A 23,475-nucleotide genomic window follows, 5' to 3' on the forward strand; every position below is an offset into this window, starting at 1 on the left:
TGAGGACAAGGAAAAGATGCTTTCTGGCCAGACAGTTACAATTTTTTAATTGTTAGACAAATGAATGTTTTTAGGGTGAAACGTTCCTTTCAACAGCATTCTGGAGACTTGGCACAAGAACTCCATCGGCATCAAGATTGATTTCTCCCACCATGGCTTGTTTGTAAGTTATCTTGAGTTGAAACAGGCAAACTGGGTTTCTTGCCATTGAGAGTGGCTAAAATTTCCATCATGAATCTCATAATGTCAGCAAACATTAGTTACTCAAGGGAGAGGCAAGCTAAGCTTGGTAGAACAAATTACCACAACACTGTTAACAAGATGAAGGCAAGGAAAAGAGCCAAGAAAACATTTTGGGATGCTGTCGCTACAAAAGGTGTTTTTCTGTGGGCTGATTTGAGACACGCTTCAGCCATTCATTTTAATTATTCATTTTATAGCTGACATGATAAACTTTAAAACTGACCTCAGAACAGGATGAAAAACTCTTACTACACAAGCGGTCTTAAGTTTTAAAACACCCCATCATCAACAACAAAAACCCAGATCAAGCTGCCCATAATTACTCACCAGCAGCTGAACTAAGTTCCAGACGTACTCTCATAAGGTCACGGATATTTTTAGTTGCATTTTGACATTTGGCTGTCGGGACATAGAAGAACAGCATAAAATCAAAGTGACAAGATATCAGCGACAGGACAGGACCCAGTGTGACCCTGAAGGCCACTGCAGCATCCTGCCATGTGACTGTATTTATGAGGCAGCTGTATTGGAGAAATACTGTATAGCTGAATTTAAGTTATTTCAATTCAATTCAAAGTTATTGTCATAATAAACATACACAAAGTGTACAAAATGACAAAAAAAGACATTTATCAGTCTTCAAGTCCTAGAAAATAACACACGTCAGATCGAATGTGCATGCAGTGAGAACCATGTTTCTGGAAAACCCAGCCATGAAACAACAGTAGATGAGCTTTGGCCACACAAACCCACAAAAATATATGTCCCGTGTCACCTTCTGTCGTATTCTTGTATATTTATTGGCCTCATGATTTAAGCATGCTTAGCGTGTGCAACAAAACGCACTGACATATGACACTACCAGAAGCAGTAAGCAAATAAAACAGATGACAGCCTATATGTGCCGTATAGCAGCAGCAGATGTGCACAGAATACACAAAAGTATCAAGCAAAGTGATGGACCGCAGCACAGAACATGCCGCACGTCGAGCAGCGAGCGAGCGACGAGGTGGCGCCCACGCCGTCTGGTCCAGGTGGGACTCCACGGCGCCCCGGGCCAGTGAGCAAGCCAGCGCAGGGGGTCAGACGCTTGCCGTCCCTAGGGCAGAAACTGTTCCCGAGTCGCTCTCGCGCAGAAAAGAGAGACGTGCGCTTGCTACGGCGCCTCTCTGCGTTTCGCACCATGACGCAACGTGGGAGTAAGAGACCAACGCCGATCGCTAGCCGAGGGCCTTGCTGACGCAGCAAAGCATGCAGAAACCAGCTGACTTCATCCCCCCCGAAAAAGTCAAATGAAATCATAACGGTTATTACTGACAACATTATCTATATCCCTCCACAGTAGCACTCCCATAGGGTCTAAATCTTCACAACAACACTGAGCTATCACAGCCTGAATGTAAGATTAGCTAAAAACAACCGCCATTCGCAAAGCTTCAGGATGAAGCTGGAAACCTCGAGGTCCATATGGAAAAAAATAGATGAGAATCAGTCCAACGAGGCTGCTTAATAGTACTTGTTTAAGTTGTTACACAGGGCCTTGGGGAGACGTGAAGAGAATGGCTGACTCAGACACGCGGATGACCCAGGCGAAGCGTGAGAAGAAGGAGGTGTGGGACAGCATCAAAAACCCAGCATCTCCTCCCCCTCGCGCGTAGCTTTTTTTGATTGCGAGTAACGTCAACTCTGCAGGCGAAGCGCTCAAAGCGGCTGTCACGGTGTCTCCAGATGACGTTAGTGGCCCAAAGAGGAGTGAGAGTGGATGGATGAGAACCACCCAGAAAGAGTCTGTGCTGGAACCGAGCTCTGTCGGAGTTACTAAGGCCTAGCTAATCAGTGTCTGGCTCGGGTTTAATAGACTCGATGAACCACAAACTGAAAGCAAAGCACCGACCCTGAAAAGCAACAGGAAATGAAGTCCTGACACAATGGAGCGACAGTTCGTGACCCCCGAAAGCAGGGGGGGGGAGGTGCGGAGGTTAGTGGGCGTAAAGAGGTGTATCCACTTCCACTAAAACACCCGGTGGGTGAGGGGCTGGCCCAGGGAGATCTGAAAAGCTTCCCATTGTAGTCGTTTGCGTTACCCAATTAGGAGGTTCGGTTTAGAGAACAGAGACTGGGGGGCGCAGAATAACAGGCCTTAATCATCGGGCCTGAAAAGCTTATATAATGAACAGCTCTTTGTAATCAGTGTTGTACTTTGTGATTTCTACCGGCCTCTGTGTATGTAGAAGCTCTGTGTGCAAACCCTAGTTAATTCTTTAGTAGGAGCAGGAGCTCTGAGGTGCGGCTGAGATTACTCCGCCATGCGGGATGTAACGAGTGGCACTACATTCACACAACTGTGTGATGGAGCAGCGCCGAACATCACGAGGATTATCTTCATCTTCCCGTGGCGAAAGGCCAGTGCGTTTCGGCGTTTTGCCAACTGCAGCCATGAGTGCTGCAGGAGGGGCTACGAGGGTCCGTCCAGCCGACCGTCTGCGGAGGACACGGCGAGATGGACCCACCGGTCCAGGAAGCACGTCTCCCCACTCCAGGTGGTGGAACTCCTCCCTCCACACAGACTCCGCCTTCTCCCGCCACCGTAATCAAACTCGAGATACGCCCGACAAAGTGAAAAGGGCCATCTGTCTGTAGCCTTTAAATATTAATGCCCTTTCAGATCAATAATCCACGACCACGATGGTAAACCGGGGGCTTCACATCCAAGCCAAAATGTCTTAGTAGCTGAAGGCTCATCTCCACCTCCTTCCAGCACATCTGATTCAGACAAGGCTGGTGTACCACTAGCACAGGGTAGCTAATAAATGAGGGAATAAATAAAAGAAGCAAATAAATATTCATAAAACACCATCTGCCCTGTACCAGACCTTAGGCTGCAGCACTGTATTCTCATCAGATCACCTCTTTGTTACCCTTTCTTAGTCATTCCAGATCTCTCTCTCCCTCTCTCTCTCTGTCTTGCCAGACAGCAGTTAAATAACTGCTGGCTTGCCTACCATGTTTACATGCAAATGCCCTGGGTACTAGGAATAATCTTCAGTATGTAGTACCTAATTAAAAATTAACCGCAGGCCCCTGGGTTGCTCATGTAGTAAATGTGCAGTTTCCGGTGCAGAAGTGAGACAGTTGCTGTTTGAACTGCGGTCCTGCCACGTGCTCTACACGGGCAGGAAACACCGGCGTGAAGATGAGCACACGCAGCTGGGTAAACGTGCACAACTCACGCCTCAGATATTACAAAGGACCAAATACAACGCCACATGTTCAAAAACGTTCAACTTAATCAGCAAAGAGGTTCGTGAGGAAGTGATCTGGTGACAACACAGAAAATCCTTTGATTACATCAGTATGGTAATAAAATTTACCAAAGAGGATTTAATATGCAAAATGGCATAAGTGTCTGGTCTAGAAATAACCTGTCAACATGGTTCAGGCAGAGGTGTTTCAGTCTTGATGACTGTTAGCTCATTTACGAGGCCTAATAGAGTCATAGGGGGTGCCAGGAAATTTAAATAAGTCCAACAGAGTAGCAGCACAGGAAATGTAGCTTAATGTGGAGCTTGTGTTCCAAGCAAGAAAATCAGCCAAAGGGAGACACACACACACACACACACACACACACACACACACACACACACACACACACACACACACACACACACACACACACAGACATATATATATATATACTGTATTTAAATATTAAATGATATGCATAAACAAAAGGTAAACAGTTTTACATTTTATCAGCAAATTAATTGCTCGGCGCTGATACGGCTGTCTAATCCAAAACAGTCCTGTGTCAGGTAACAACAACTCAACAAGTTAGCTCAGGATGGTGAGAGAGCTGGAACCTGCTCTGGAAGGGAGGAGGCATCAGCCACCTCTGAATGGCCGAACCAATCACGGCCCGACCAATCACAGGTGTGTAGCCCCTTGCCCGTGGACTCGCCAAGTGGCCGACCATCTGTGGACGTCCTCCACTTCTCGTGCACCCTGGCGACATCTCCGATGAAGATTCAGAGCTGCGACGCAGCAGTCTCAAGAAACAGGAGCAGGTGGACGGGCACTTGGCCCTCAAGGAGCCGGACGGCGCGGCTTTCTGAGCGGGCGTAGGCGAGGTCGTGGTGGAGCGGTGGGGTCATATATCCTGCAGTGGGTAGCGGCTGTGGGGAAGAGAATCAGAGCACCAGGTGCCGTTTGCCCTGGTGCCGGCAAAGAGTCCCAGAAGTGAAGCATGCAGCAATGTGAACCGAGCTGATGTCTCCTACAGGTGAATGGTGCATCGCTCAGAGGGGAGCGATCCTGCAAACTACCTAGGCTAAGGCCCAGTTTAGTGTCACATTCCCTAATTTGATATACATCTCTTTTTCAAAAGACAGAATGAATGGCATTTGAATGAGCAGACCGACAGTCTGTTTCTACCTAATGGGCTTTCTTCAGGATGCATGTTAAAGAATATAACACCCCCCCCACCCCCTTTTTTTAATCATTTAAATTATTTAGTCATGTCTGTCTGGCCTAGCAAACCATGACCAATTTAAGCATGGCCACTGGCCATTTCTGAGCTGTCTCTGTCTTCACTTAAAGGCTTTCAAAATCATTCCCATTGACCCTGGAGGTGACTGCTGCAAGGTGCGCAAAGCAGATGCATTATTTACAGCAGCAATACAGCCGCTAACTGATCAAAATTGCAAAAAACGAGTGGATTAAATAGAGCCTTCCCTCCACCCTCTGCTCCTGGCAGACAGAACAGGGTAAGAGGATGGAGGATGGGCGGCTGGTGGAACAGCCGCGCATAGCCCAAATGATTCATGACAAGTTTGTTCAGCGGGGAGCCCCAGGAGGGCACAGGAGGTGATAATAGGAGGAGAGGAGAAAGGAGAGACTGTCCTCGCCTTATCTGAGGGTTTATTACTTCTCCCACTACCGCCAGAGGTGCAGAAGACACTGGGGGGTGGGGGGAGGTGCGGGAGCGGGGGCAGTTGAATATATGGTCTAGTTCGTGTACCCCCCCCCCCCCCCCCCTCCCCGGCACACGCACCGCTCCTCTCTGTGTCATCTGAGCGCAACGCCAGTAGGTGAGGAGTTGCAGGTTTGACCCCCGGCAGGCTCGAATCAGCACGCAGGTCTGCAACGGCCGACCGCGAGATACTCGAAAATGGAAAAACGGCCGGGATCGGACATCAGTCCGGTTTGATTAGCTCTGTGGAGGGGTCACGCGGGCCAGGAGGCAAGAACACACGCACTGGGCGGTGGTTGAGCCCCCTGCCCCCTCCCCCCCACGAAAGAAGAAACAGGCTGCTGGAAACGAAGATGCACGCACACATGTGCTCACCATGGCAGTCCTGCATGGCTAATCCCTTCAGATGAAGCACTTTAATATTCTCAAGGCGGAACCGCAGAGTCTGCAGGGATTTTCTGCTACCTGCTGCTGTTCTCAAAGATTGCAACAAACTCCAGAACTCTTATCTCTGACTGGACCCAGCCAACACGCAGCACCAACAGCACTGTTTGCTCAGACTGTGACTGCTCACTTTCTGGTTGTAAGAAAAAGAGAACAACAGAACTGTCCATTTCCTTTGGGACCAAGAAGATTGACAGACCAACCAGATGTGGGCAAATGAGTCCCCATTAACCACAACGGCACAATCGCCATGGACGTACAGGAAACCTTCCTTTCTCTCCAATGACCTCCTGAGGTTCTCAGCTATAAGTATGAATGTTGCTGAACACAATCAGTTGATCTCATCCCTCAGGGTTTTTTAACCAAAAAAAGATGTTGAGGTGGGACTTGGTGTAAATAAACACGATACATGTGAACGGCCCAGTGCTGAAAACACATGCCACCTCCCCGCCACCCCCTCGCCGCACCCTCCTCAAGATCTGGATCTGTAAGCTCAAGGATTCGGCTTCCCAGAGAATCGGAGAGCTGTTTGGACGTAAGGGCCCAGATGGTTCTGTGTGAAAGGGGGACTGGGAGAGGAGGAGCAAAGTGTGTCTGAGGAGTACATCAAGTGCCTCTCATCCACATCTACCATTTGGCTCAGTTTCATAGTGCATGGTGGCATTGTTTTAATGATAACTCCACACTATGATCTTGTTTATTTTTGCTTCTCACAAAACTTTAAGCTAGTCAGAATTCCCTTTTTAAAATTAATTCAGTTGTGTTCAATTGTTTTCAAGTGACCGAAATCTTTAAAGACAGATCAGCAGACTAGGACAGTTCATAAATTTAAATACATTTACATAAATTTACATTTATACATTTACAGAAAATACATCTAAATATTGTAAGAACTAAAAACAGTAAACAAGGACAGAAAATACTCCTAAAACTGTATCTAATTTCAGCAATAAATGACAAACTTTCATACATACTTCAAGGGAGTGATCAAAAATATTGCCAAGTTGTAAAGCATGGAGTTTGACACTTGAGCATATCTGCATATCTTATGCCATATGCCATGAACTTTAAATAGTGTACCCAAGTATGCTTAACAGTGTACATCTGTGAACACTATGTCCTTAAATGTAGCTTGTAATTAGACATGTGCTAAGGACTTCACTGAATAATCTCTACAAGCCTGCACAAAAATATCACTTATTTATTTATAAATGAATAAAAACTGGTGTTATGTAGGGTGACCATATATTTATTTTGGTTTTCAAAAGATGCTGGGGTTCATGTATACATAGCTACTTATAACCAATTTATTTACTTACAGGACCAATAAAATACTTTAAATTGCTTTCAGAGCCAATATGGCCAGATAATCATTCTCCTCTCTGTACAGTTGTTCCAATCCTTACAAATAAAGAAAATGTTAAAGACTAAAACTTTTTTTTTGTTACACATTTAAAATTTGTTTTAGGTAAACGCTAAGTAAAAAGGTAAAAAACGCTAAATGTGCAATCTACATGTAATACAGTTTTACACACAAACTCTTGCAGAATTATAGAAACCTCACATCTATAATTCTGTCAGATTTGTCTTTAATTTCAGTTTTAATAGCCCTAAAAATTAATAACATGATTGGAGGTGGTGATGTGTAGGCATGAGGAGACGTTATTCTTCTCAAAGTATTTTGTCACATGTAGGCAGTACATAGAAAAAATAGGCATTGCAAAAAATACATAAATAAAGGGGCAAAGCCATCAGATCGACCAATTGTGGCATGCGAGGAGGCAGAACCTATAAAGTATGGTCCAACCAAAACGCACCGTGTATGGTGACTGTAGAAGGCAAATATTCAGACTCAACACTCAAAAACAGCAAAGTGGGTAAATGAGAATGTATTATGCAGGTTTACGGCCGCTGTGAGGGTGGAGCGTGTTTAGACACAACACTCGATGTCCAGAGATAAAGAGACACGTTGGCTGAGGTATGGAAGATCGTGCACAAGTGTGGACACAGGTGGAGTAGGTGGTGTTTCTGACGGAGAACCAGGTGGAGAACAGGAAGCTTTTTTAAAATTGCTGTCAGACTATTTCCTCCAAGCCACCCTCCACCTGACCTTCCTATTTTATCTCTGCCCGCGAGTCTGGCGGGGCTAACAGGCATCAGGGGATCCTATCTGGGTCAACACAGTAGTAATGTAACTAGTCTGCCCATGGTCTAGAGATTGCAACCCACACCTGTGGGAGCACTGGAGCATCTGTAAAATATAACGGATTGGTTTCCTGAACTACCTTGGCCTGTAACTGCACTGGAACAACATCTTCAATTCCAGAAGAACTGTACCAATGACCACGACAGCAAAAAACAAACAAAAAAATAGGAAATTTGAATTTTGCAGAACAATGAAATACAAAGAATGAGCTAACAAAACACCTGGCCCGACTCCGAGACGACTCCAGCCACCTGGCCCGATTCCGAGACAACTCCAGCCCTCCAGGTGTTTTCGCTGGCCATTCCCGCCAGGGGCCAGCTGCATTTGCCGTTAATGTATCAAGTCAACCGCCTTGTGAGACGTCGTCTGAGCCGGCCTGACCAGGCCGTCTCGTTTAGCTGTTTGAGCTGGAGGCAAGACAAAACAAAAACACCTTCACCATGTTTATCCCGTTCAGATGCATGTAATGAGACGGCCAGGCGAGCTCGGAGGAGCCTACCACCGCGACGGCTGCAGGAGCAACTAAAAACTTCCTGTCCCTTATGTTAAACATTATGCCTGTGGACAACGTAAGTTGGCGAACGTACGTGGTTGAGTGGGGGTGGCAAACGTAACACTCGCTCGTGACGGAGTGTTTTTTCAATAGCCCTGAAATAAATGCTCCAGTTTTTTTTTTTGGTCCGTATCCAGTTAATCAGGAATGAGATTGGATCCAGACAGGACTGCGTTCAGGTCCGGATCCGGACTGCGGTCTGCCAGTTGAGTACCCCTGTTCTAGTATGTTCTAGTACAGTAACAGGGTGAGTGTGGGTTAAGTGTTTCTATACAGTAACAGTACTATGTTCTAGTATGTTCTAGTACAATAACAGGGTGAGTGTGGCTGTCTTTTATTCAGCCCACTAGTTTGTTTGTTGTTAGTTAAATAAATATCACATCAACAAATGTCTTAAAAGTACAAAGTACCGAACAGTTTTAGGGCTGAATGTCCTTAGTAACTCTGCAACACCAGTGTTCTTGTGATTGTTTAGAATTATACAACCAGAATATGGCAACTTAGAAACTGCCCATTACACTTCGCCAGTGCTTTTCTGAAATCAAATGGTAAATAGAAGGAACCCATCCTTTCAAGGTCCCCGATTCAAAGCTGCAACAGACTACGATGCCCGCATTCCAAACAGTTAATGGCAGAAATATGCAGTGCGTGGGCAACATGTCTGCGTAAAATCAAATCCCTGTGGCCCTGAACCAGAGCAGTGGACTCAGTGCCGTTCATCTAATTTCCTGATGTAGATCTAATCAATCTGAAATGTGGCAAGCCAGTTGGTTGCCCCCCACCCTCACGACCCCCACTTCGTCATAACCCCCACCCTCACAAACCCTACCGCCTCAAAACCCCAACCCCCTCAAAACCCCACCCTCACAACCCCCATCCCCTCATAACCCCACTCTCACAACCCCCACCCCTTCACAACCCCACCCTCACAACCCAAACTCCGTCATAACCCCCACCCTCACAACCCCCACTCCCTCACAACCCCCACCCCCTCATAACCCCACCCTGTCTCACCCATTTGCACTTAGCCAGCTCTTCCAGCGTTACCACTGAGCACGCAGCAGTGTTAAAGCTGCTTGTAAACAGAGAGAGGAGGTTTAAAATAGCAGTTCATGACCACACACCTGTCACCCCCCGCTAACACACCTGGTGGTGCATGGAATTCAGCAAGATTACTAGCATTGTTTTGGTTGTGGCTTTTGTTTGTTTATTTTTTTAAACCAGATTTTAGGTTATATTTGAATACTTACTGCTTGGCAGTTTTTTTAAAGCTTCACTACTCTAGTACCTTCTGAGTTTAATAGGAGGGTGATAAAATCAATCAATCAATCAATCAATCAATCAAAGTTTTCACAACACATGTTGTCACAAAGCGCTTTACAAGATTTAAAAGGTTAACAATACTATGGGTCCAGAACCCTAATGAGCAAGCCAAAGGCGACAGTGGCGAGGAAAAACTCCCTATGATGGTGGGGAATAGGAAAAAACCTCGGGAGAACCAAGACTCAAAAGGGAACCCATCCTCCATTGGGCGGCCCGTTAACACACAAATTACACAAAATACAGACAAATACACAAGTCACACAAATCACACAATCAGACTAAGTAAAGGTAAAAATGAAAGTTCTGGGTTATGATATTGTCACTGTAAATGTCTGTTGATGAATGCCAGGCTTTCATTCCGTGTCGGAGCAGCGATGCTGGTATAGTAGGCTCCGACTGCAATGTTACTCTCCAGGTGAACCTCGGAGAAAAGATACGAGATGTAGTAAATATGTAACAGATTAATCAAAGGCCAAACTAAACAGATGAGTCTTTAATCGAGTTTTAAACATTGAGACTGTGTCTGAGTCCAGAATAGAGGCAGGAAGATTATTCCACAATTGTGGAGCTTTAGAAGAAAAGGCTCTTCCACCTGCTGTGATCTTTTTGATCCTAGGAACAGTTAATAACCCTGCGTCCTGCGAGCGAAGTGAACGCGCTGGGTTATATTGTTCAATAAGTTCACTAAGATAGTCTGGAGCTAAGCCATGCAGCGTTTTATATGTTAATAAAAGTATTTTATAGTCAATACGGAATCTAATTGGCAGCCAGTGTAATGACGATAGTACGGGACTAATGTGATCAAACTTTTTAGTTTTTGTTAAAACTCGCGCTGCTGCGTTCTGAACCAGCTGGAGTTTGTTTATCGATTTACCAGAACATCCAGCTAGGAGACTGTTGTAATAATCTATACGAGAGGATAAATGGTGCCAAGTCATTTTTTAATAGCTGACTGCTACTCTATACATTATGATGATATTAAGAATACTATATTATACTACGTTTTCAAGTCAACCTGGATTATAGGTGTGTCTGCAATCGTTTTGGAAGTCTGTGTCAGTGAGATATACATTTTTTATCTTTAGTACAATGGAAAAATGGTCCCATTTGTAGATTTTTGCCAGATTTCTTAGTGCTGTGTCTAGAAACACTGGAAGTAAATCAAGTGTCAGGGTCACCTCCGCACCACCGCACTGTTTTGTAATCTCCGACTGCTCCGGTAGGCTGTGGGAGTTTGTGACTGGGATCCCAGCATGTTCGCCACGCCAGCTCCACCCACACCACCCGCCTCTATGGACTGTCAAATTTGCGAGCCGGGCTCCGCAAAATCCCCTCGCGGCGCCGCCGGCAACCATCTCCATGGGAGCCTCGAGAAGGAGCCGACGAACGGGTAGCCTGGGAGAAATCGAGTTTTCCGGGTCGGACACGGCAGAAGCTCCGGACCAGGAGGGCCGGCTGTTCCGGGCCCAAGCCGAGCTGGGACGAGTGTGGGGAAGCAGGCAATCTTCTTAGACAGCTGGGAGACAAATGCCATATGCCAATCTGTGACCACAGAGAGGAGGGCGGGCGCAGAGGTAGAGGAGGGTTGAGAAGAGGAAGGCGATGATCCTTCAGCTGGGAACGTGAGCGGGCAGGAAATCTCCCGAGCCGTGAAACTTAATTAAAGATTGTCATGACAAAACTCGAGCATGGAGCACCAGGGAAAATGATCGGCAGGGACTAAGAGGTGGGGGGGGCACAAAGATAGAGTGGCAGGGTGGGTAGAAAAGTCCAACTGAGTAGAGGAAGAGAGGAAAAGAGGGAGAGAAAAAGAGGGAGAGGAAGAGAGGAGAGAAAAGACAGAGGTAGCAGGGAATCATTAGTCAAATAAAACAAGTTTCCTCTCAACCCAGTGCTTGTAATGCAACGCACAAATGACCCTTATATCACAACCTGGTAGCAGCATTTTTAATGGATGGGTCCTTATTTGATGCGTCAGCAAAGACACAGAAGCTCAACGTGATAAGGAATATGAAAAAACCTCCTTTGATCCATCCACAATGAGTTCCTGTTTATCACCCTATCTGACCTTCCATTAACATACACATAAATATACATATCTAAGAACAAATCAAGGCTTCCCTGGGCCTTCATGAATAACTCGGATTAGTTCTAAGGAGAGAACACATTTCCATATGGATCGACCCCCGGATTTTATTATGCTGTGCTACACAGGGGAGAGTCCCTGCTTTCACACTGGCCTGTTTTCTTCGAGAGCAGCCTCATTGTGATTTCACAACAACTTCTAACCCTTGTAGGCTGACTGTCAGCATCACCAGGTTCCCCGGCAAAGGGCAGAAGGAGCCGTCCTGTTGGACATACATCTCACATACACATAAACACCGACGCATGCGATCCCGCTAACCGAATTGCCATAACAACAAGAAAGCAAGCAGCCATGAAGGCCGATTTTACCCCATCCCATGTCTGGTAGTGTGAGAAGCAGCAGTTACTCACTCAAAAGAATGGGAGACAGAGGATGACATGGGAAAGAATAAACTTAGATTGGACTGAATTCTATATGCTATTCGATTCAATCCAGGCAGGCAGCATGTGTGCTCAGAGCAGTGGCTCTAAATGGCTTCAGGGTAAGAGATACATATGCTTGGAAATTCATGAGTGGGGGAAACAAGGGAAGAGAAGAGGTGTAATGCACAGAACACCCACTTCATCCCCAGGCTGAGCTATTGAAGAAAATGGGCTACAGCAATCACGCTGACTTCTGCAGCCAATATGTGACAACTTTGCTGAGAAATAGAACCAAGTTGGACAAAATGTCAAATGTCACATTCACCTGAAGAAATATAACGTTTGTATTTAACATTGTTATATAGGGTCTGATCAAATTACAAAGTTATATCAAACGACCTGTCTCAAAATGACTCCGTTTTAAGTAGTAATTGTGCCTCGATGTAAAGCCACTTTATCTACACTTTCATTGATAGCCTATATGCCAAAGAAATACTAGAGTCGTAATACCACACTGTCTTAAACGGAAGACCAAAGGGAGGGAATGGGTGTAATTATGAACATTTGCACAGACACATTTTAACAACTGACCACTGACATTTCTCGGTCAAAACGTGGTCTGGAGATCGAGACGAGCTTTAGAAGCCGTTATCGAGCAAGCCGCGGTTAAGTGATGACCGCATACAGTCATTACGCAAAACGGTCTTGACGGTCGACTGACCTCAGGCATATTTGACGTCACTTTTTAAACTAAATGAACAACGTAATGTGGAAGCACGCGGGAGGATGGTTTGGGCTCAGCGTTTTTGTGCGCTTCCATGATCAGCCTCATAAATGATTTCTAGTGCGAGGACATTAGAGCAGAGACCGACCTGTTTGAAAATGTCCCCCGAGGCACGCGTTAATCTGGATAATGCTATAAATAATTAGACATGCGCATAATTTCTGTGCTCTGTCGAGCGGGTGGTCTTATCAAGCTCACCTCTGCATGCCCTTAAGCTGGATTCTACTGTTCAGCATACCTTCAGTAGACAGATGGAGTTTGGAAGTTTCAGCAGCGTGTTAGAATAGTAGCCTTGTCTGCATGGAGACCACTGAACACCGGAAGCTCCAACCAGAAATGGAAGAGAGAGTCACAGCCGGTGATCTGTCGATCCGTGCGAAAAATGGTGCTCAGCGCATATATATATGTTGTGAGGTAGGCCTCGGCAGGTTTACGGAGATTAATGGAATCTGCACCAAATTAGCTAGTTAATATTGTTATGTACAATATATAACAATATATAGCAATAACATTACGGAACTGTTACGGAATCCCCCAAAGAAACCATCATTTGTATCCTAAACTCGAAGACAGAAAGCCGAATAAATTGATGTTGAGCTGTAGAACCCCTTTAGAATGTTAAAAAAGTGCAAAGCGTTAACATCGTGTTCTGTAGCATGTGGACCCTGATGCCACAGTGTTCGTGAGGTGTTGGGGTTAAGGGATGCCTTCATACATAAAACCCTGTTAAATGCATAACGAACTAGTCTCAACTCAGTAAGTTTAAAGAAGTCTGATTTAAGGATTTGTAAAGAACAAGTTGCTACTTCTGCCTTATTGTCATTGCACTCGTGGTTCAATGAGTGTCACTGAATAATGACAAGACTGACAAGTGTTTTTGTTTGTTTCTTTTCAAACGTATATGTGACAGCTGCAATGACATGTGGAATCTGACCTTGAACAGACATTATTGTTTCTAGCAGCTTTTGATGATATCTACACAGACTAAGGATTAGTAGCGTCTGAAAGTTCACGAGCGCCTTCAGATTTGTGTACTTGTGTCGTTTGTAGTGTGTTAAGACAGAGCTGACTGTGCCCTTGAGAAAAGCGAGGAGCTGCGGTAAATAAGCCGTCTGCAGTGACCTTCCCTTCTGAAGTCTACCACAGCAGTGACAGCCGTTTAGCTGCCGCTAAATGATCCTCCATTTGACACTGAAAACTTTCTCTGAACAGGCATTTTGAGGAACTGAGCAGTTGATGAACTGTGCCGCTTAAGAAGGAAATTGCACAGCCGCCTGTTACTGTTGGATTTCTTTTATTTGTTTCTGAACATAAATTCTGGCATAATAACATGAACGTTCAGAAACTGGCTGACAGGTGGCACCAAAAGCGTCCCAACATTATTAGTTTTCAAAGCTTATTTTGCCTACAGAAACAAAGAGGATGCAGATAAATCGATAGTGTTGTGAGACGCCTGCTGTTTCATCTCCCACCACTAGTGACAGTGACCAATTGGATGCTTAAACGCCTTCGAGCGTGTGTAATATGTCAGGCTCGAAGAGCAAGATCGGATCTTTCGGATATTGATTAAACCCCTATCCTGATCAGTTGTGGTACAGTGGCAGGAAATCCTAGTTCCGCGGTAACTTCCCCTTTCTTCAGAAACTATTTTTTTTGCCAGAGCAAATGAACGTTCACCAGACTATGATAAAATGACACCGGACCTCCGTTAATTGTCCGCGTTCAGAGGTGTCAATTCCAGGTTCAGAAAGTAAAAGTCCTCACCAGGATTTTGCCCAGGCTTCCTGGATTCTGTTGATTCCACTCATTTTACATGGTTGCACTAATTAGAAAATCTAGCAAGCTTGAGCAAAATCCTGGTGAGGATTTTTACTTTCTGAACCTGGAATTGACACCTCTGCCGCGTATTTATCATGTTAGTGCAGGTTCACGTGCTGCACTATATCACCTCTGGTCCTTGCTCACCTGGCTCTGCAGGTCAACTTCAGGGTCATACCAACCAAGGGGCCACCTGCGTACCTGTCAATTTGCTTATTATAATTTTGGGTTTCAGTGCGATTTGTCATTGCGCTCTTTCCAAACATATCTGCAAATATGCCTTAAAGATGCAGAGTACATTTCGGGCAGATTTCGTTTCAAATTTGTGTCAGGTGCCTCATGTTTTATCTCTGCTCTTCAGATTGGTCGTTGTGGCTTGGTTTCCGCGTGCAGGACATTTTATATCACTACAGTGGGTTTCTCAGAATGCGCTTTCTAATGCATTCTTCTTCACCGCGCCCCGGTCCCCGGTCCCACCCCCGGGACTTGCCAGCCAGGTTTCAGAAGAAGTGTCGGAGTGATCGGTGGATTTTTCTATTCCGTATTTGTTGGATACATTTCCCAAGATGATGGCGTTGCGGAGCAGCTGGAGGTGACATCATATCACGAGCTTAATGTAAAATTGTTTCATCTTCAGAACTCGCAGAGTGTAAGCCAATCAAACTGAGCCACTGATCCACGATGTAACTTTATTATATTTTATAGCCTATTGTACACACACTGTGCGTATGTGGATATATGGATATTGTCTATAATCCCAGCAGAAAGGAGTTTTCTTCTAAAATTTTGACAAGTCAGAAATCCCACCTACAATAACCTTTTAATGCTGGAGCTGTTTAGTCATTGTTATGTTAATAAACTGAATACACCATTTATACTTTCACGTGTCTTTAACTCCCCCTACTCGGCTCTGCCCCTGTGTCCTGGCGTGTCGTGTCTTGACAATTCATCAGAGCCAATTAGATTCGCACTGACAACGGGGACAGATAGCAATTATCCTTGCATTCTGTCTGGAACATTATGCAGATTGACAACCAAGATGATAGCACCCGATTAAGAGTGAACTAAGATGTTTGACTATACACTGTGAAAGAAGTAAGATTTATTCGATTATATCTAAAAAAATATGGTGTTCTGAACGTAAACGTCACAAAAATGTGACTACAGCAATGCTGTTGTATTCTCCAGGTGTCAAAGTCTTCCAGACTAATCTTTTTGGATGTATAAATATTGGATAATTCCCTAATGACCGACTTGATCAAACAGCCTTTTCATCTCATGCGTCATACCTCTATGATCTTAACATCAAGAAACGCTCGGAAGACTGAAAATCGAAAGAGCGCAACTCTACGATCGAGATTGCGCGGCCTGTGATTCCAGCACTATCGTAAAAGTCTACATTCTCCGCTGCTTTGGCTAAATGCAAAACATTTTAAATCGAGCCAGGTATTAAAATTTTATCGGTGGGTGTGAACAGACACTGCCAGATCCCGGAAGATGTGCACTGGGAGACCCCCTGAACCAAGCACGTAGAACTTAGGTGCAGAGAAATTGTTGACTGGCATTCGGAAATGTCAAAAGGATAGCATTTACAAATACGGTCAGGTACCAGGAGACTACGTTTTATCAACACACAAATGAACAGCATGTGATATTTGGAGCGCATCGTGTAATGTCAGCTTGGAATTCTAATCAAGGCAGACACGTACTGGGAGGGTTCGCTCAATCAGGCTTTGATGTGGCGGCGAGGCACGAATGACAAGAGCGCAAAAGAGAATCAGAAAAGAAAACAAGGATCAAAGTGCGAGTAGCGGACGAGTCGAATGTAATCTGTAGATTCACTGCTGTCTCAATCAAGAGCAGGCTCCGCTTTCTTACCCATCAGTTAGTTTCGTTAGGACGCTCCAGATTGAAACCAGATAGACAGAAACTGTACGTTTAGAAAGCCTGCCTTTCTAAAAATCTTTTTTCTACACCACATTTCAGATCCCATCTCTTTGAACTAAACATTTTTTTCGGTATCAACATTCTATAAATTAATAAAGCGGAACGCATGAAGACAGCGCTGCATTTGCGCACGGTTTAGCAAAAGTCCTTCACCTCTACATTTTTGTAATATGAAAGAATACAGCTTCTTTAAACACATAATTTCGGTGTGCGCGGTACCTAAGAGCCATATTACACTGCCGCAATGCCTGATTAGGACTCCCAGATGTGCCTCGTAAACAAAGCAAAAAGCCTAATTGTGCTTTTCTCAGTGCGTGCTGGCATAAAAATAAACAGAGTGCTCACAAGAGTATAGGCGTAGGCTTTCATTACACATAAACCTGCCAGCTGTGAACGGCTTTAGAGAATACACTTGGCTGCGTGACAGTTTGCAGGCTGCTAGCCCCACACACACACACACACACACACACACACACACACACACACACACACACACACCGCTCACTTTATTAAAAACACCTACACTGCACCTACAACTTTATTAGGTACACCTACATCTCGGGGAGTTTTTATATGAGCGCGGCTACGTTACAACTCATCGGCTGGCATGGGGTTTACCGGCTGCCCTCTGCCATATTGAGTGCAGATTGGTTCCTGACCAATAGGCCGCTGCTGACCGGATATTAACTTGGCGGCAGATCGTTCAGAGCATGGCAGTGATGCTCGGGTGGAGGTGCTATGAGGTGGATGTTGCGCAGGTGTGGGGGCATCTAAGCGCTGCTGGACTTTTGCTCATTTGCCAGTTTCGCTCCCGGGTTGAGTGAGAGCGGCTTTGCCATCTCATACGCAGCCAGCAGTGGTCCTGCCGTCAGAGACCGACTGTTGTAGAGTCAGAGGAAGGTGAACAGCAGAGCATCCGTGTTGAAAGTACAGTATTTTGGGATTTATCCTGCGCTAAAACGATATGCTTAACTTCATTACTATGAGGCATGTGTACACTGGCTGTGAGAGGCATAAGGATGAGAAGAAACCTCTGTGGTTCTGAACGACTGAAATGAAAAGGTCTTGATTTATTGGAGGCCTCTGACAGACGACGTGTTCTCTGTTTTCCCATATTTACGTGGTTCAGAGCAGGTATGCCCAGACCCACTCCTGGAGATCTGTTACCGTGCAGAGTTAAGTTTCAACCCTAATCTAACACACTTGATCCAGTTAATCAAGGGCTAAAGCAGCTTGCTAATATTAGAGCCAGGTGAGTTAAATCACTACTTCTAGCCATTCATCAGGTAGTCAGAAATGGCTCAACAGGGCGGAGCGAGGATGATTATATGTGTGTATCAACAGACAGGTCAGGGCCTATGATGGTACACTTAACATGAACGGTGCCTCTAAAAATGTGGCTGGTGATTGTAGGTACAAGGTGGGTTTAGTTTTTAGTAACATGGCAGGGGACTGTAGGCAAACTGCACAGGCAGCAAGATGGAGTCAGCCACCTGGAACCGAACGTCAACATGCAACCAGGTTCTTGAGCCCAGCGGCGCAGAGTCATATGATCGTGTCAAGACACAAAAACATTGTGTGTCAAAACGCGCTAGAGCACTAGCACCTCTGCGCTTGTCCTCACTGTCCACGTGCATTCACAGCCTTTTCGATTCTTTCCCCACCACACCAGATGCTAAGGAATGAGAGAAAGAGAGGGAGAGAGAGAGAAAAAGGGAGAGAGAAAGAGAGAGAGACAGAGAGCGAGAATAACATCGTTCCATGCATGGATAGGCTCATGGTGATACCCTTCCTCCAAATTACCTGGCGGAGACTGAAAATTAGGAGTGACGGATAGACCACGTGACAGACTGGCTGTCTTTCCTGGATTCCAAGGTGAAATAATGACACAGAGAGATGGCACGAGGGAGAGAGGAGAGGGAGAGTGGAGTGAGAGAAAGAGAGAGAGAGGGAAAGGGAGGGATGGCAATAGGAGACGCTGGGGGAAGAACGCCTCTCTGAAGTGTTGAGTTCAGTGTCAAGGTCTTTCCAGCTTTGACACGCACGTGTCTCCTTAGCAACGTGGAAGGCTCTCCATCATGAGGACGGTAGTGGAGAAACGCACACACCCGCCAGCATCGTTTAGAAAAGGCTTCCTGACTTTTGACGGAGGGATTCGGTTTCGCCTTCAATGCACGATAGACAAGAGACAAAAGGATCTTGGGATGGTGCAATCTCATGATTTACTATAGCAACCTTACACAAAATGACGACAAAAAGCAAGTGAAAGCCCTTTTTTAAAGATAACTCTATCTGTGTGTGTCTGCTTTTATATCTGTGACAGGGAGTGAAATGTTTCATAGTGCGTCTGTTCAAGACAAAATGAGGCAGACGACTGTGGAAGGCATGCATGTGGGATGAAGACTGGCCTGGGAGTTTATGAATTTGAGCTGTTTGGCAAAAAGTCAGCTTTGTTACGTAAGGTCTTGAAAAGTGCAATGGCTGACATGCAGAGATGAGCACATGACAGTCAAGCTTGGAGATGATTGGACAAAGTGTGCACGAGTTGAATCTGTTTTAACAGTTATTCTCATTTCATACTGATTCCAGCATAGCACACCGTTCCGCTAATCCAACACATCCGTCAGGTTTGCTAAGAACTGGACAGTGTTGAAGATTTAAAGCTTTTTGTGACATTGTCAATCACCTACATTTTTGTATTCAAACCAGACGGCTTAGGAGATATGGAATTTTTGCTTCATGTTGCTTTTTCCTTCCTCAGAAGTGGCCATCAAAACCGTGACAGCTTTATCTATGTATGTATAGAACGACAATACGAAAACAGAGCACTTCCATCGCACATTCATGAGTCGGAGAGGTTCACATAGAGCAGGAGAAAAAATATGTAACATGTATGTTCTATTCATCAAACTTCCTAGCCTGCAAGCTAAACATATTCCTCACATGCCTCTATTAAATTACTATGAAAGCGTCTTATTTTAAAGGAAGCAAACCTTCTTATGAAAATATTATCAAGGCTGAAATGTGCAATCATACATGGAATTCAGTGCTATTTCACAATAAAATCGGACGTATTAAATGTTTGTGTTTTAATTAGTACTGATTTGAAATAGGTATTACCAAATCTGTATGCATTTGCACAAGTTGGAATTACTCTTAAATCTTGCTCATATAATATATCTTAGGACACAAGCCTCTAACAGAACAACAATCCCACATTTTGAGTGCTTTTTAAAAGCATGTTATTGAAAGGCCATTTATTAACATAATACACAAGTGTAATGACTCATCTGACAGCCCGCATTTACCAATTTGTTAGAAATTTGTTGATGGTTAGAAACATTCGCCGCCACGACACATCGTATTTGTCCTGACTGGTCCACTTTCCTTTTTTTGTTTGTTTTCCTTCCTGGTTTTCCAGTTTTAATTTGACCTTCCATCACTATCACGCTGTTGGTGGACCAGACCAAACCAAACATCCAGGTATTTACATAAAAGGCTTCATTAGAAGCAAATAACATTTGGAGTGCCCCGCGAGTGTCTGACAAGGGCGCGAGAGGATTTATGTGGCCGTGTAATGAAAAAGAGAAGATAGGCCAGTGTGAGTGCCATCCAGTCTGCCACTGCAGTGATCCAGTAATACAGTATGTGTTAAGCAGCTTGGAGAAAAGCTGCTCCTAATAGCCACGATCACACTGAAGGGCCATTACGGGGTTATCAACACTGTATTAATTCCCCACATGTCCGATGAGATTTACGCCGCAGCTCTCAGTCATATTAAGTCCAGAAGAGGTGCTTCTGCCAATTTGTGAGAGCACAAATATTTGGAGAAAGCGGGATTTGCCAGCTCTTCATGTGTCGGATAACGTTGGAAAGTACGCAAATGCTTTGTGGTTTGCTATTGGCTGTATTTCCCCGCCTCACAGATCTGTGGGATGTGGGACGTTAGCTCATTACAGAGGCCTTTCTTTTGCCCATCCTCTCATTTTCATGTGACAATTTAAAAAATAGCTCTGTGCTACTAGTGCGACTGCAGGAAAAGCACATCTGTGGTTACAGAACAATCCCTTATGGTCTACTAATGGGCCAGAAATAACACCACACACTCAACAAGTACAAAATAATGAGTTCCAGCCAGCTAGTGGCTTGAGAGAATTTCATCCTACCCTACAAGCCAGGGAAGAACTTCGGAGACTCAAGCTGAGGTCTGGTTCTGCATGATGAGTACCTCAGTAGAACCTCAAGGAGATTTCTGCAACATCAGACAATTGCATTGCAGAATGTATTCCCAAATGTCCGTTTCAGTCAGTCTTCTCTGTATGCCATCCATAAAGAATTACTTCGTTAAACCAAAAAAATCAAATTTTATTACACATTCAGAGTAGTTTATAATAGGATGTTTTTTTTAACCATTTGGTTCTAGTGTTTCAGATGGGGACATAAAATATCATTGGATAGTGCACAGGGCATAACTACACAGCACAGGTTTTGCATCATCTATAACATATAAAACACTGACAAAAAAATCCTAAACCCATTTTAAACTACTCTAAATGTTGAATAAAATGTTTCTTGGACATTAACGCTGGAGTATTTCTCAGCCGTTCTCATCTAGGTGGGTTAACGGTCTCATAATTTTAGGCCTTTCATGGAGGTGAGTGATGGGGAAGGGTGGTCTCAGGATATAGTGATCAGTGAGAAGACGTTCGCGCTTTTGTCTTCAAAGGTCAAATCCCAAAGTGGGAAAACGCTCCCTGGCGTTTCACTTTGGTAAGAAAAACAGGGATGAGCACTCTCGCCGTTGTCACAGTAATTTGCAGGGAGAGTTGAAAGCAATTCTTTGCCATTAAGGAACACAGCACTGGGTTAGAATCCCCATATCAAAGGGAATGAGTGAAACTGGTTTAAAATACTGGGAGAAGCTTCATTCCTTTTTAAATCAGACGCCCCCCCCCTCTTCCAATGTTGTGTTGGCCTTTATGACGATCATGTTTCTAAATCAAACAGCATCAGCTATAAACCTCAAATTCATCTAACACAGATGTTGTATTTTGATTTGTGCTCTAAGTCCATGCTGTATAACATATGGAGATTTATTTGTGTGAACCCCAAGATTTGGTCTTGGAAACGACTTCCAGAACTGTCCACTAACATTTATGTCTCCACCCAACTCCTGCGTGTATTTGTTCCCCTTCTGTTTCCATTACCAAATAGACTCATAACTCAACTAAAAAAAACAAACAAGCAAGCAAGCAAAAAATAAACAAATTCTTGTTGGAGCAAAATGAGCACCAACACAATAGGGGATAATCTTTGTTATAATCTAATGAGGTAACAAATATTTGCTTCATAGATTATAATTATTCAGACTGATCAAGACCCTTAGTGAAGAGGCCAATTAAAGTAGATTATTGTTGGGATTGAAATCCGTTGGGATGACAGATCATCAGGTGCAAGGTTGAGTAGTGTCTGTGTAGTGCACAATGGCGGTTTACACAGAGGAACTCTCTACAAGTAGAACTTTCCACAAGGAAGTGAAAAAATGTTGGTCAACAATCACATCAACATACGAAACATGAGCAAAGGTCAAGTCATCAAACGTGGAACAAAGCCCACAACACAGCCCCAAGGAACTCCGTCTGGATCTCAACCCAGCTGCACAAGTGGCCTATTAAAAAGCCCCACCCTCGCTGCCATGTGGCCTATTAGAAAGCCCTGCCCTCACTGCCATGTAGCCTATTAAAAAGCCCCGCCCTCACTGCCATGTGGCCTATTAAAAAGCCCCGCCCTCGCTGCCATGTGGCCTATTACAAAGCCCCGCCCTTGCTGCCATGTGACCTATAAAAAAGCCCCACCCTCACTGTCATGTGACCTATTAAAAAGCTCTGCCCTTGCTGCCATGTGGCCTATTATAAAGCCCCGCCCTCATTGCCATGTGGCCTAATAAAAAGCCCCGCCCTTGCTGCCATGTGGCCTATTATAAAGCCCCGCCCTTGCTGCCATGTGGCGCTGGAGACAACCTGCTTGATGTCGACAGCTGCATGCTTGGCAGTGATACATGAAACACACATCAAATAATAAGTGCTTCTGTGTTTTTTTTTTTCTAGGCCTTAGAATTTCTTCAGAAGAACAAAAAGTGCCATGGAAAAAATAAAAATAAAAAAACTCCTAGTTTTAAGTGTACCCTACTGGGACCATACCAGAGAGACACTTCTCCAACATGCATTTTGGAAACCATTAGTAGGTTTTGCTTTAATGAAGATATGGGAGACCTACTTCACATATCAATGATGTCATCATCATTGTTGGCAGCACGGTGCAACTTTGGAATCAGAGCTACACTCCACAGACTGATGGGTCTTCATGGCACTTTGGGGCACATCTAGGTGGTACTCTTAGCCAGTGACATTTATTCTCAGCCTAAACTGGAGCTTTGAGAACATCAGCATGTTGTGGAGGTTTTTTTTTAATATATATAAACTCAGTATTTTGAAACAGACAGCTGAAGTAGTGAATATTAAAAGATGCATATTTTTCCTGGGATTAAATGTTGGTCTTGGAAAAAGTCTTGGACTGAATTACACTGACAAAAGTCAAACAAAGAAAATCAAGTCCTGTTCCAAATAATTAAAAAAAGAAAGAAACAAACAAAAATCATGGTATTAAAACTGGGCATGGCC

The 23,475-nt window shown here is 44.5% G+C and overlaps 1 long non-coding RNA gene across 1 annotated transcript; it reads right to left on the reverse strand.

Annotated features, from left to right (window-relative positions):
• Positions 1 to 6,805: 6,805 nt before the first annotated feature.
• Positions 6,806 to 14,527, reverse strand: LOC143527108 (uncharacterized). The gene is made up of 3 exons (XR_013134031.1): positions 13,269 to 14,527; positions 8,084 to 8,269; positions 6,806 to 7,907 (listed from the first exon to the last, which is right to left on the reverse strand). It is a non-coding gene; the product is annotated as an uncharacterized LOC143527108 (long non-coding RNA).
• Between the last annotated feature and the right edge of the window lie 8,948 nt (positions 14,528 to 23,475).

This window comes from Brachyhypopomus gauderio, chromosome 1 (genome assembly GCF_052324685.1).
Source record: "Brachyhypopomus gauderio isolate BG-103 chromosome 1, BGAUD_0.2, whole genome shotgun sequence".
Taxonomy (NCBI): Eukaryota; Metazoa; Chordata; class Actinopteri; order Gymnotiformes; family Hypopomidae; genus Brachyhypopomus; species Brachyhypopomus gauderio.